The sequence below is a fragment of the Heterodontus francisci genome, unplaced genomic scaffold (assembly GCF_036365525.1).
Source record: "Heterodontus francisci isolate sHetFra1 unplaced genomic scaffold, sHetFra1.hap1 HAP1_SCAFFOLD_461, whole genome shotgun sequence".
Taxonomy (NCBI): Eukaryota; Metazoa; Chordata; class Chondrichthyes; order Heterodontiformes; family Heterodontidae; genus Heterodontus; species Heterodontus francisci.
In genome coordinates this window covers 1,200,060-1,213,521 of record NW_027140390.1, presented here as the reverse complement: position 1 = coordinate 1,213,521, position 13,462 = coordinate 1,200,060, and the positions used below count along the sequence as shown (strand labels likewise).

Genomic DNA, 13,462 nt, shown 5'->3' with positions numbered 1-13,462 from the left:
CTGCTTTGCCTCTCTCCCTCCCTCTCTGTCTGTTTTGCCTCTCTCTCTCCCTCTCTCTGCTTTGTCTCTCTCTCTCCCTCTCTCTGCTTTGTCTCTCTCTCTCCCTCTCTCTGCTTTGTCTCTCTCTCTCCCTCTCCCTCTCTGCTTTGTCTCTCTCTCTCCCTCTCTGCTTTGTCTCTCTCTCTCCCTCTCTGCTTTGTCTCTCTCTCTCCCTCTCTGCTTTGCCTCTCTCTCTCCCTCTCTGCTTTGCCTCTCTCCCTCCCTCTCTGCTTTGCCTCTCTCCCTCCCTCTCTGCTTTGCCTCTCTCCCTCCCTCTCTGTCTGTTTTGCCTCTCTCTCTCCCTCTCTGCTTTGCTTCTCTCTCTCTCTCTGCTTTGCTTCTCTCTCTCTCTCTGCTTTGTCTCTCTCTCTCTCCCTCTCCCTCTCTGCTTTGTCTCTCTCTCTCCCTCTCTCTGCTTTGTCTCTCTCTCTCCCTCTCTCTGCTTTGTCTCTCTCTCTCCCTCTCTCTGCTTTGTCTCTCTCTCTCCCTCTCTCTGCTTTGTCTCTCTCTCTCCCTCTCTCTGCTTTGTCTCTCTCTCTCCCCCTCTCTGCTTTGTCTCTCTCTCTCCCTCTCCCTCTCTGCTTTGTCTCTCTCTCTCCCTCTCCCTCTCTGCTTTGTCTCTCTCTCTCCCTCTCTGCTTTGTCTCTCTCTCTCCCTCTCTGCTTTGCCTCTCTCCCTCCCTCTCTGCTTTGCCTCTCTCCCTCCCTCTCTGTCTGTTTTGCCTCTCTCTCTCCCTCTCTCTGCTTTGTCTCTCTCTCTCCCTCTCTCTGCTTTGTCTCTCTCTCTCCCTCTCCCTCTCTGCTTTGTCTCTCTCTCTCCCTCTCCCTCTCTGCTTTGTCTCTCTCTCTCCCTCTCTGCTTTGTCTCTCTCTCTCCCTCTCTGCTTTGCCTCTCTCTCTCCCTCTCTGCTTTGCCTCTCTCCCTCCCTCTCTGCTTTGCCTCTCTCCCTCCCTCTCTGCTTTGCCTCTCTCCCTCCCTCTCTGTCTGTTTTGCCTCTCTCTCTCCCTCTCTGCTTTGCTTCTCTCTCTCTCTCTGCTTTGCTTCTCTCTCTCTCTCTGCTTTGTCTCTCTCTCTCTCCCTCTCCCTCTCTGCTTTGTCTCTCTCTCTCCCTCTCTGCTTTGTCTCTCTCTCTCCCTCTCTGCTTTGCCTCTCTCCCTCCCTCTCTGCTTTGCCTCTCTCCCTCCCTCTCTGCTTTGTCTCTCTCCCTCCCTCTCTGCTTTGCCTCTCTCCCTCCCTCTCTGCTTTGCCTCTCTGCCTCCCTCTCTGTCTGTTTTGCCTCTCTCTCTCCCTCTCTGCTTTGCTTCTCTCTCTCTCTCTGCTTTGCTTCTCTCTCTCTCTCTGCTTTGCTTCTCTCTCTCTCTCTGCTTTGCTTCTCTCTCTCTCTCTGCTTTGCTTCTCTCTCTCTCTCTGCTTTGCTTCTCTCTCTCTCTCTGCTTTGCTTCTCTCTCTCTCTCTGCTTTGCTTCTCTCTCTCTCTCTGCTTTGCTTCTCTCTCTCTCTCTGCTTTGCTTCTCTCTCTCTCTCTGCTTTGCTTCTCTCTCTCTCTCTGCTTTGCTTCTCTCTCTCTCTCTGCTTTGCCTCGCTCTCTCTGCTTTGCCTCGCTCTCTCTGCTTTGCCTCGCTCTCTCTGCTTTGCCTCGCTCTCTCTGCTTTGCCTCGCTCTCTCTGCTTTGCCTCGCTCTCTCTGCTTTGCCTCGCTCTCTCTGCTTTGCCTCGCTCTCTCTGCTTTGCCTCGCTCTCTCTGCTTTGCCTCGCTCTCTCTGCTTTGCCTCGCTCTCTCTGCTTTGCCTCGCTCTCTCTGCTTTGCCTCTCTCTCTCTGCTTTGCCCCTCTCTCTCTGCTTTGCCCCTCTCTCTCTGCTTTGCCCCTCTCTCTCTGCTTTGCCCCTCTCTCTCTGCTTTGCCCCTCTCTCTCTGCTTTGCCCCTCTCTCTCTGCTTTGCCCCTCTCTCTCTGCTTTGCCCCTCTCTCTCTGCTTTGCCCCTCTCTCTCTGCTTTGCCCCTCTCGCTCTGCTTTGCCCCTCTCGCTCTGCTTTGCCCCTCTCGCTCTGCTTTGCCCCTCTCGCTCTGCTTTGCCCCTCTCGCTCTGCTTTGCCCCTCTCGCTCTGCTTTGCCCCTCTCGCTCTGCTTTGCCCCTCTCGCTCTGCTTTGCCCCTCTCGCTCTGCTTTGCCCCTCTCGCTCTGCTTTGCCCCTCTCGCTCTGCTTTGCCCCTCTCGCTCTGCTTTGCCCCTCTCGCTCTGCTTTGCCCCTCTCGCTCTGCTTTGCCCCTCTCGCTCTGCTTTGCCCCTCTCGCTCTGCTTTGCCCCTCTCGCTCTGCTTTGCCTCTCTCGCTCTGCTTTGCCTCTCTCGCTCTGCTTTGCCTCTCTCGCTCTGCTTTGCCTCTCTCGCTCTGCTTTGCCTCTCTCGCTCTGCTTTGCCTCTCTCGCTCTGCTTTGCCTCTCTCGCTCTGCTTTGCCTCTCTCGCTCTGCTTTGCCTCTCTCGCTCTGCTTTGCCTCTCTCGCTCTGCTTTGCCTCTCTCGCTCTGCTTTGCCTCTCTCGCTCTGCTTTGCCTCTCTCTCAATCTCTCGCTCTGCTTTGCCTCTCTTTCTCTGCTTTGCCTCTCTCTCTCGCTCTGCTTTGCCTCTCTCTCTCCCTCTCTGCTTTGTCTCTCTTTCCCTCTCTCTCTTTCCGTCTCTCTCTTTCCCTCTCTCTTTCCCTCTCTCTCTTTCCCTCTCTCTCTTTCCCTCTCTCTCTTTCCCTCTCTCTCTTTCCCTCTCTGCTTTGTCTCTCTGCTTTGTCTCTCTCTTTCCCTCTCTCTGCTTTGTCTCTCTCTTTCCCTCTCTCTCTTTCCCCCTCTCTGCTTTGTCTCTCTCCCTCTCTGCTTTGTCTCTCTCTCTCTCCCTCCCTCTCTGCTTTGTCTCTCTCTCCCTCTCTGCTTTGTCTCTCTCTCCCTCTCTGCTTTGTCTCTCTCTCCCTCTCTGCTTTGTCTCTCTCTCCCTCTCTGCTTTGTCTCTCTCTCCCTCTCTGCTTTGTCTCTCTCTCCCTCTCTGCTATGTCTCTCTCTCCCTCTCTGCTTTGTCTCTCTCTCAACCTCCCTCTCTGCTTTGTCTCTCTCAACCTCCCTCTCTGCTTTGTCTCTCTCAACCTCCCTCTCTGCTTTGCCTCTCTCAACCTCTCTCGCTCTGCTTTGCCTCTCTCGCTCTGCTTTGCCTCTCTCGCTCTGCTTTGCCTCTCTCGCTCTGCTTTGCCTCTCTCGCTCTGCTTTGCCTCTCTCGCTCTGCTTTGCCTCTCTCGCTCTGCTTTGCCTCTCTCGCTCTGCTTTGCCTCTCTCGCTCTGCTTTGCCTCTCTCGCTCTGCTTTGCCTCTCTCGCTCTGCTTTGCCTCTCTCGCTCTGCTTTGCCTCTCTCGCTCTGCTTTGCCTCTCGCTCTGCTTTGCCTCTCTCGCTCTGCTTTGCCTCTCTCTCCCTCTCTGCTTTGTCTCTCTCTCCCTCTCTGCTTTGTCTCTCTCTCCCTCTCTGCTATGTCTCTCTCTCCCTCTCTGCTATGTCTCTCTCTCCCTCTCTGCTTTGTCTCTCTCTCCCTCTCTGCTTTGTCTCTCTCTCCCTCTCTGCTTTGTCTCTCTCTCTCCCTCTCTGCTTTGTCTCTCTCTCTCCCTCTCTGCTTTGTCTCTCTCTCTCCCTCTCTGCTTTGTCTCTCTCCCTCTCTGCTTTGTCTCTCTCCCTCCCTCTCTGCTTTGTCTCTCTCTCTCCCTCTCTGCTTTGTCTCTCTCTCTCCCTCTCTGCTTTGTCTCTCTCTCTCCCTCTCTGCTTTGTCTCTCTCTCTCCCTCTCTGCTTTGTCTCTCTCTACCTCCCTCTCTGCTTTGTCTCTCTCTACCTCCCTCTCTGCTTTGTCTCTCTCTACCTCCCTCTCTGCTTTGTCTCTCTCTACCTCCCTCTCTGCTTTGTCTCTCTCTACCTCCCTCTCTGCTTTGTCTCTCTCAACCTCCCTCTCTGCTTTGTCTCTCTCAACCTCCCTCTCTGCTTTGTCTCTCTCAACCTCCCTCTCTGCTTTGCCTCTCTATCCCTCTCTCTCTTTCCGTCTCTCTCTTTCCGTCTCTCTCTTTCCGTCTCTCTCTTTCCGTCTCTCTCTTTCCCTCTCTGCTTTGTCTCTCTCTTTCCCTCTCTCTGCTTTGTCTCTCTCTTTCCCTCTCTCTGCTTTGTCTCTCTCTTTCCCTCTCTCTGCTTTGTCTCTCTCTTTCCCTCTCTCTGCTTTGTCTCTCTCTTTCCCTCTCTCTGCTTTGTCTCTCTCTTTCCCTCTCTCTCTTTCCCTCTCTCTGCTTTGTCTCTCTCTTTCCCCCTCTCTGCTTTGTCTCTCTCTACCTCCCTCTCTGCTTTGTCTCTCTCAACCTCCCTCTCTGCTTTGCCTCTCTTTCCCCCTCTCTCTTTCCGTCTCTCTCTTTCCGTCTCTCTCTTTCCGTCTCTCTCTTTCCGTCTCTCTCTTTCCGTCTCTCTCTTTCCCTCTCTGCTTTGTCTCTCTCTTTCCCTCTCTCTGCTTTGTCTCTCTCTTTCCCTCTCTCTGCTTTGTCTCTCTCTTTCCCTCTCTCTGCTTTGTCTCTCTCTTTCCCTCTCTCTGCTTTGTCTCTCTCTTTCCCTCTCTCTGCTTTGTCTCTCTCTTTCCCTCTCTCTGCTTTGTCTCTCTCTTTCCCTCTCTCTGCTTTGTCTCTCTCTTTCCCTCTCTCTGCTTTGTCTCTCTCTTTCCCTCTCTCTGCTTTGTCTCTCTCTTTCCCCCTCTCTGCTTTGTCTCTCTCTTTCCCCCTCTCTGCTTTGTCTCTCTCTCTCCCTCTCTGCTTTGTCTCTCTCTCTCTCCCTCCCTCTCTGCTTTGTCTCTCCCTCCCTCTCTGCTTTGTCTCTCTCTCCCTCTCTGCTTTGTCTCTCTCTCCCTCTCTGCTTTGTCTCTCTCTCCCTCTCTGCTATGTCTCTCTCTCCCTCTCTGCTTTGTCTCTCTCTCCCTCTCTGCTTTGTCTCTCTCTCCCTCTCTGCTTTGTCTCTCTCTCTCCCTCTCTGCTTTGTCTCTCTCTCTCCCTCTCTGCTTTCTCTCTCTCTCTCCCTCTCTGCTTTGTCTCTCTCTCTCCCTCTCTGCTTTGTCTCTCTCTCTCCCTCTCTGCTTTGTCTCTCTCTCTCCCTCTCTGCTTTGTCTCTCTCTCTCCCTCTCTGCTTTGTCTCTCTCTCTCCCTCTCTGCTTTGTCTCTCTCTCTCCCTCTCTGCTTTGTCTCTCTCTACCTCCCTCTCTGCTTTGTCTCTCTCTACCTCCCTCTCTGCTTTGTCTCTCTCTCTCCCTCTCTGCTTTGTCTCTCTCTACCTCCCTCTCTGCTTTGCCTCTCTCAACCTCCCTCTCTGCTTTGCCTCTCTATCCCTCTCTCTCTGCTTTGTCTCTCTCTCTCCCTCTCTGCTTTGCCTCTCTCAACCTCTCTCTCTCTGCTTTGCCTCTCTCTCTCTCTGCTTTGCCTCTCTCTCTCTCTGCTTTGCCTCTCTCTCTCTCTGCTTTGCCTCTCTCTCTCTCTGCTTTGCCTCTCTCTCTCTCTGCTTTGCCTCTCTCTCTCTCTGCTTTGCCTCTCTCTCTCTCTGCTTTGCCTCTCTCTCTCTCTGCTTTGCCTCTCTCTCTCTCTGCTTTGCCTCTCTCTCTCTCTGCTTTGCCTCTCTCTCTCTCTGCTTTGCCTCTCTCTCTCTCTGCTTTGCCTCTCTCTCTCTCTGCTTTGCCTCTCTCTCTCTCTGCTTTGCCTCTCTCTCTCTCTGCTTTGCCTCTCTCTCTCTCTGCTTTGCCTCTCTCTCTCTCTGCTTTGCCTCTCTCTCTCTCTGCTTTGCCTCTCTCTCTCTCTGCTTTGCCTCTCTCTCTCTCTGCTTTGCCTCTCTCTCTCGCTCTCTCTGCTTTGCTTCTCTCTCAATCTCTCTCTCTGCTTTGCTTCTCTCTCAATCTCTCTCTCTGCTTTGTCTCTCTCTCAATCTCTCTCTCTGCTTTGCCTCTCTCTCAATCTCTCTCTCTGCTTTGCCGCTCTCTCAATCTCTCTCTCTGCTTTGCCGCTCTCTCAATCTCTCGCTCTGCTTTGCCGCTCTCTCAATCTCTCGCTCTGCTTTGCCGCTCTCTCAATCTCTCTCGCTCTGCTTTGCCGCTCTCTCAATCTCTCGCTCTGCTTTGCCGCTCTCTCAATCTCTCGCTCTGCTTTGCCGCTCTCTCAATCTCTCGCTCTGCTTTGCCGCTCTCTCAATCTCTCGCTCTGCTTTGCCTCTCTCTCTCTCGCTCTCTCTGCTTTGCCTCTCTCTCTCTCGCTCTCTCTGCTTTGCCTCTCTCTCTCTCGCTCTCTCTGCTTTGCCTCTCTCTCTCTCGCTCTCTCTGCTTTGCCTCTCTCTCTCTCGCTCTCTCTGCTTTGCCTCTCGCTCTCTCTGCTTTGCCTCTCTCTCTCTCTGCTTTGCCTCTCTCTCTCTCTGCTTTGCCTCTCTCTCTCTCTGCTTTGCCTCTCTCTCTCTCTGCTTTGCCTCTCTCTCTCTCTGCTTTGCCTCTCTCTCTCTCTGCTTTGCCTCTCTCTCTCTCTGCTTTGCCTCTCTCTCTCTCTGCTTTGCCTCTCTCTCCCTCTGCTTTGCCTCTCTCTCTCTCTGCTTTGCCTCTCTCTCTCTCTGCTTTGCCTCTCTCTCTCTCTGCTTTGCCTCTCTCTCAATCTCTCGCTCTGCTTTGCCTCTCTTTCTCTCTTCCTCTGCTTTGCCTCTTTCTCTGCTTTGCCTCTCTTTCTCTCTTCCTCTGCTTTGCCTCTCTTTCTCTCTTCCTCTGCTTTGCCTCTCTTTCTCTCTTCCTCTGCTTTGCCTCTCTTTCTCTCTTCCTCTGCTTTGCCTCTCTCTCGCTCTGCTTTGCCTCTCTCTCTCTCGCTCTCCCTGCTTTGCCTCTCGCTCTCTCTGCTTTGCCTCTCACTCTCTCGCTCTGCTTTGCCTCGCTCTGCTTTGCCTCTCTCTCTCTCTCTCGCTCTGCTTTGCCTCTCTTTCTCTCTTCCTCTGCTTTGCCTCTCTCGCTCTGCTTTGCCTCTCTCTCTCGCTCTGCTTTGCCTCTCTCTCTCTCTCACTCTCTCTGCTTTGCCTCTCTCTGCTTTGCCTCTCGCTCGCTCTGCTTTGCCTCTCTCTCGCTCTGCTTTGCCTCTCTCTCGCTCTGCTTTGCCTCTCTCTGCTTTGTCTCGCTCTCTCCCTCTCCGCTTTCTCTCTCTCTCTCCGCCTTCTCTCCCTCTCTCTCCGCTTTGTCTCTCTCTCTCCCTCTCCGCTTTGCCTCTCTCCCTCCCTTTTTGCTTTGTTTCTACCTCTCTCTCTCTGCTTTGTCTCTCCCTCCCTCTCCCTCTCTGCTTTGTCTCTCTCTCTCTGCTTTGTCTCTCTCTCTCCCTCTCTGCTTTGTCTCTCTCTTTCCCTCTCTCTGCTTTGTCTCTCTCTTTCCCTCTCTCTGCTTTGTCTCTCTCTTTCCCTGTCTCTGCTTTGTCTCTCTCTCTCCCTCTCTCTGCTTTGTCTCTCTCTCTCCCTCTCTCTGCTTTGTCTCTCTTTCCCTCTCTCTGCTTTGTCTCTCTTTCCCTCTCTCTGCTTTGTCTCTCTCTTTCCTTCTCCCTGCTTTGTCTCTCCCTCTCTGCTTTGTCTCTCCCTCTCTCTCTCTCTGTCTGTTTTGCCTCTCTCTCTCTCTCCCTCTCTGCTTTGTCTCCCTCTCTCCCTCTCTGCTTTCTCTCTCAATCCCTCAATCTCTCTCTCTCTTTCCCCCTCTCTGCTTTGTTTCTCTCTCTCTTTCCCCCTCTCTGCTTTGCCTCTCCTTCCCCCTCTCTGCTTTGCCTCTCCTTCCCCTCTCCTTCTCCCTCTCTGCTTTGCCTCTCCCTCCCTCTCTCTGCTTTGTCTCTCCCTCCCTCTCTCTGCCTCTCTCTCTCTCTCTCTCTGTCTCTCCCCCTCTCTCTGTCTCCCCCTCTCTCTGTCTCCCCCTCTCTCTGTCTCCCCCTCTCTCTGTCTCCCCCTCTCTCTGTCTCCCCCTCTCTCTGTCTCCCCCTCTCTCTGTCTCCCCCTCTCTCTGTCTCCCCCTCTCTCTGTCTCTCCCTCTCTCTGTCTCTCCCTCTCTCTGTCTCTCCCTCTCTCTGTCTCTCCCTCTCTCTGTCTCTCCCTCTCTCTGTCTCTCCCTCTCTCTGTCTCTCCCTCTCTCTGTCTCTCCCTCTCTCTGTCTCTCCCTCTCTCTGTCTCTCCCTCTCTCCCTCTCTGTCTCTCCCTCTCTCCCTCTCTGTCTCGCCCTCTCTCCCTCTCTGTCTCTCCCTCTCTCCCTCTCTCCCTCTCTCCCTCTCCCTCTCTCTGTCTCTCCCTCTCTCTGTCTCTCTTTGTCTGTTTTGCCTCTCTCCCTCTCTGCTTTCTCTCTCTCTCTCCCTCTCTGCTTTGCCTCTCTCCCTCCCTCTCTGCTTTGTTTCTCCCTCTCTCTGTCTGTTTTGCCTCGCTCTCTCCCTCTCTGCTTTGTCTCCCTCTCTCCCTTGTCTCCCTCTCTCCCTCTCTGCTTTGTCTCCCTCTCTCCTTTGTCTCCCTCTCTCCCTCTCTGCTTTGTCTCCCTCTCTGCTTTGTCTCTCTCTCTCCCTCTCTGCTTTGTCTCTCTCTCTCCCTCTCTCTGCTTTGTCTCTCTCTCTCCCTCTCTCTGCTTTGTCTCTCTCTCTCCCTCTCTCTGCTTTGTCTCTCTCTCTCCCTCTCTCTGCTTTGTCTCTCTCTCTCCCTCTCTCTGCTTTGTCTCTCTCTTTCCCTCTCTCTGCTTTGTCTCTCTCTTTCCCTCTCTCTGCTTTGTCTCTCTCTCTCCCTCTCTGCTTTGTCTCTCTCTCTCCCTCTCTGCTTTGTCTCTCTCTCTCCCTCTCTGCTTTGTCTCTCTCTCTCCCTCTCTGCTTTGTCTCTCTCTCTCCCTCTCTGCTTTGTCTCTCTCTCTCCCTCTCTGCTTTGTCTCTCTCTCTCCCTCTCTGCTTTGTCTCTCTCTCTCCCTCTCTGCTTTGTCTCTCTCTCTCCCTCTCTGCTTTGTCTCTCTCTACCTCCCTCTCTGCTTTGTCTCTCTCTACCTCCCTCTCTGCTTTGTCTCTCTCAACCTCTCTCTCTCTGCTTTGCCTCTCTCTCTCTCTGCTTTGCCTCTCTCTCTCTCTGCTTTGCCTCTCTCTCTCTCTGCTTTGCCTCTCTCTCTCTCTGCTTTGCCTCTCTCTCTCTCTGCTTTGCCTCTCTCTCTCTCTGCTTTGCCTCTCTCTCTCTCTGCTTTGCCTCTCTCTCTCTCTGCTTTGCCTCTCTCTCTCTCTGCTTTGCCTCTCTCTCTCTCTGCTTTGCCTCTCTCTCTCTCTGCTTTGCCTCTCTCTCTCGCTCTCTCTGCTTTGCTTCTCTCTCAATCTCTCTCTCTGCTTTGTCTCTCTCTCAATCTCTCTCTCTGCTTTGCCGCTCTCTCAATCTCTCTCTCTGCTTTGCCGCTCTCTCAATCTCTCTCTCTGCTTTGCCGCTCTCTCAATCTCTCTCTCTGCTTTGCCGCTCTCTCAATCTCTCGCTCTGCTTTGCCGCTCTCTCAATCTCTCGCTCTGCTTTGCCGCTCTCTCAATCTCTCGCTCTGCTTTGCCGCTCTCTCAATCTCTCGCTCTGCTTTGCCTCTCTCTCTCTCGCTCTCTCTGCTTTGCCTCTCTCTCTCTCGCTCTCTCTGCTTTGCCTCTCTCTCTCTCTGCTTTGCCTCTCTCTCTCTCTGCTTTGCCTCTCTCTCTCTCTGCTTTGCCTCTCTCTCTCTCTGCTTTGCCTCTCTCTCTCTCTGCTTTGCCTCTCTCTCTCTCTGCTTTGCCTCTCTCTCTCTCTGCTTTGCCTCTCTCTCTCTCTGCTTTGCCTCTCTCTCTCTCTGCTTTGCCTCTCTCTCAATCTCTCGCTCTGCTTTGCCTCTCTTTCTCTCTTCCTCTGCTTTGCCTCTCTTTCTCTGCTTTGCCTCTCTTTCTCTCTTCCTCTGCTTTGCCTCTCTTTCTCTCTTCCTCTGCTTTGCCTCTCTTTCTCTCTTCCTCTGCTTTGCCTCTCTTTCTCTCTTCCTCTGCTTTGCCTCTCTCTCGCTCTGCTTTGCCTCTCTCTCTCTCGCTCTCCCTGCTTTGCCTCTCGCTCTCTCTGCTTTGCCTCGCTCTCTCGCTCTGCTTTGCCTCTCACTCTCTCGCTCTGCTTTGCCTCGCTCTGCTTTGCCTCTCTCTCTATCTCTCTCGCTCTGCTTTGCTTCTCTTTCTCTCTTCCTCTGCTTTGCCTCTCTCGCTCTGCTTTGCCTCTCTCTCTCGCTCTGCTTTGCCGCTCTCTCTCTCTCACTCTCTCTGCTTTGCCTCTCTCTGCTTTGCCTCTCCCTCGCTGTGCTTTGCCTCTCTCTCGCTCTGCTTTGCCTCTCTCTCGCTCTGCTTTGCCTCTCTCTGCTTTGTCTCGCTCTCTCCCTCTCCGCTTTCTCTCTCTCTCTCCGCCTTCTCTCCCTCTCTCTCCCTCTCTGCTTTGTCTCTCTCTCTCCCTCTCCGCTTTGTCTCTCTCTCTCCCTCTCCGCTTTGCCTCTCTCCCTCCCTTTTTGCTTTGTTTCTACCTCTCTCTCTCTGCTTTGTCTCTCCCTACCTCTCCCTCTCTGCTTTGTCTCTCTCTCTCCCTCTCTGCTTTGTCTCTCTCTCTCCCTCTCTGCTTTGTCTCTCTCTTTCCCTCTCTCTGCTTTGTCTCTCTCTTTCCCTGTCTCTGCTTTGTCTCTCTCTCTCCCTCTCTCTGCTTTGTCTCTCTCTCTCCCTCTCTCTGCTTTGTCTCTCTCTTTCCCCCTCTCTGCTTTGTCTCTCTCTCTCCCTCTCTGCTTTGTCTCTCTCTCTCTCCCTCCCTCTCTGCTTTGTCTCTCTCTCCCTCTCTGCTTTGTCTCTCTCTCCCTCTCTGCTTTGTCTCTCTCTCCCTCTCTGCTTTGTCTCTCTCTCCCTCTCTGCTTTGTCTCTCTCTCCCTCTCTGCTATGTCTCTCTCTCCCTCTCTGCTTTGTCTCTCTCTCCCTCTCTGCTTTGTCTCTCTCTCCCTCTCTGCTTTGTCTCTCTCTCTCCCTCTCTGCTTTGTCTCTCTCTCTCCCTCTCTGCTTTGTCTCTCTCTCTCCCTCTCTGCTTTGTCTCTCTCTCTCCCTCTCTGCTTTGTCTCTCTCTCTCCCTCTCTGCTTTGTCTCTCTCTCTCCCTCTCTGCTTTGTCTCTCTCTCTCCCTCTCTGCTTTGTCTCTCTCTCTCCCTCTCTGCTTTGTCTCTCTCTCTCCCTCTCTGCTTTGTCTCTCTCTACCTCCCTCTCTGCTTTGTCTCTCTCTACCTCCCTCTCTGCTTTGTCTCTCTCTACCTCCCTCTCTGCTTTGCCTCTCTCAACCTCTCCCTCTCTGCTTTGCCTCTCTCTCTCTCTGCTTTGCCTCTCTCTCTCTCTGCTTTGCCTCTCTCTCTCTCTGCTTTGCCTCTCTCTCTCTCTGCTTTGCCTCTCTCTCTCTCTGCTTTGCCTCTCTCTCTCTCTGCTTTGCCTCTCTCTCTCTCTGCTTTGCCTCTCTCTCTCTCTGCTTTGCCTCTCTCTCTCTCTGCTTTGCCTCTCTCTCTCTCTGCTTTGCCTCTCTCTCTCTCTGCTTTGCCTCTCTCTCTCTCTGCTTTGCCTCTCTCTCTCTCTGCTTTGCCTCTCTCTCTCTCTGCTTTGCCTCTCTCTCTCTCTGCTTTGCCTCTCTCTCTCTCTGCTTTGCCTCTCTCTCTCTCTGCTTTGCCTCTCTCTCTCTCTGCTTTGCCTCTCTCTCTCGCTCTCTCTGCTTTGCTTCTCTCTCAATCTCTCTCTCTGCTTTGCTTCTCTCTCAATCTCTCTCTCTGCTTTGTCTCTCTCTCAATCTCTCTCTCTGCTTTGCCTCTCTCTCAATCTCTCTCTCTGCTTTGCCGCTCTCTCAATCTCTCTCTCTGCTTTGCCGCTCTCTCAATCTCTCTCTCTGCTTTGCCGCTCTCTCAATCTCTCTCGCTCTGCTTTGCCGCTCTCTCAATCTCTCGCTCTGCTTTGCCGCTCTCTCAATCTCTCGCTCTGCTTTGCCGCTCTCTCAATCTCTCGCTCTGCTTTGCCGCTCTCTCAATCTCTCGCTCTGCTTTGCCTCTCTCTCTCTCGCTCTCTCTGCTTTGCCTCTCTCTCTCTCGCTCTCTCTGCTTTGCCTCTCTCTCTCTCGCTCTCTCTGCTTTGCCTCTCGCTCTCTCTGCTTTGCCTCTCTCTCTCTCTGCTTTGCCTCTCTCTCTCTCTGCTTTGCCTCTCTCTCTCTCTGCTTTGCCTCTCTCTCTCTCTGCTTTGCCTCTCTCTCTCTCTGCTTTGCCTCTCTCTCTCTCTGCTTTGCCTCTCTCTCTCTCTGCTTTGCCTCTCTCTCTCTCTGCTTTGCCTCTCTCTCTCTCTGCTTTGCCTCTCTCTCTCTCTGCTTTGCCTCTCTCTCTCTCTGCTTTGCCTCTCTCTCTCTCTGCTTTGCCTCTCTCTCAATCTCTCGCTCTGCTTTGCCTCTCTTTCTCTCTTCCTCTGCTTTGCCTCTTTCTCTGCTTTGCCTCTCTTTCTCTCTTCCTCTGCTTTGCCTCTCTTTCTCTCTTCCTCTGCTTTGCCTCTCTTTCTCTCTTCCTCTGCTTTGCCTCTCTTTCTCTCTTCCTCTGCTTTGCCTCTCTCTCGCTCTGCTTTGCCTCTCTCTCTCTCGCTCTCCCTGCTTTGCCTCTCGCTCTCTCTGCTTTGCCTCTCACTCTCTCGCTCTGCTTTGCCTCGCTCTGCTTTGCCTCTCTCTCTCTCTCTCTCTCTCTCGCTCTGCTTTGCCTCTCTTTCTCTCTTCCTCTGCTTTGCCTCTCTCGCTCTGCTTTGCCTCTCTCTCTCGCTCTGCTTTGCCTCTCTCTCTCTCTCACTCTCTCTGCTTTGCCTCTCTCTGCTTTGCCTCTCGCTCGCTCTGCTTTGCCTCTCTCTCGCTCTGCTTTGCCTCTCTCTCGCTCTGCTTTGCCTCTCTCTGCTTTGTCTCGCTCTCTCCCTCTCCGCTTTCTCTCTCTCTCTCCGCCTTCTCTCCCTCTCTCTCCGCTTTGTCTCTCTCTCTCCCTCTCCGCTTTGCCTCTCTCCCTCCCTTTTTGCTTTGTTTCTACCTCTCTCTCTCTGCTTTGTCTCTCCCTCCCTCTCCCTCTCTGCTTTGTCTCTCTCTCTCTGCTTTGTCTCTCTCTCTCCCTCTCTGCTTTGTCTCTCTCTTTCCCTCTCTCTGCTTTGTCTCTCTCTTTCCCTCTCTCTGCTTTGTCTCTCTCTTTCCCTGTCTCTGCTTTGTCTCTCTCTCTCCCTCTCTCTGCTTTGTCTCTCTCTCTCCCTCTCTCTGCTTTGTCTCTCTTTCCCTCTCTCTGCTTTGTCTCTCTTTCCCTCTCTCTGCTTTGTCTCTCTCTTTCCTTCTCCCTGCTTTGTCTCTCCCTCTCTGCTTTGTCTCTCCCTCTCTCTCTCTCTG

General features: G+C 53.3%; 1 protein-coding gene across 1 annotated transcript in view; it reads left to right on the top strand.

Moving 5' to 3' along the window:
• LOC137359604 (lysocardiolipin acyltransferase 1-like) overlaps positions 1 to 13,462 on the top strand; it is a 134,437-nt gene that overhangs the window by 38,075 nt on the left and 82,900 nt on the right. The gene's annotated exons all lie outside the window — the stretch shown is intronic.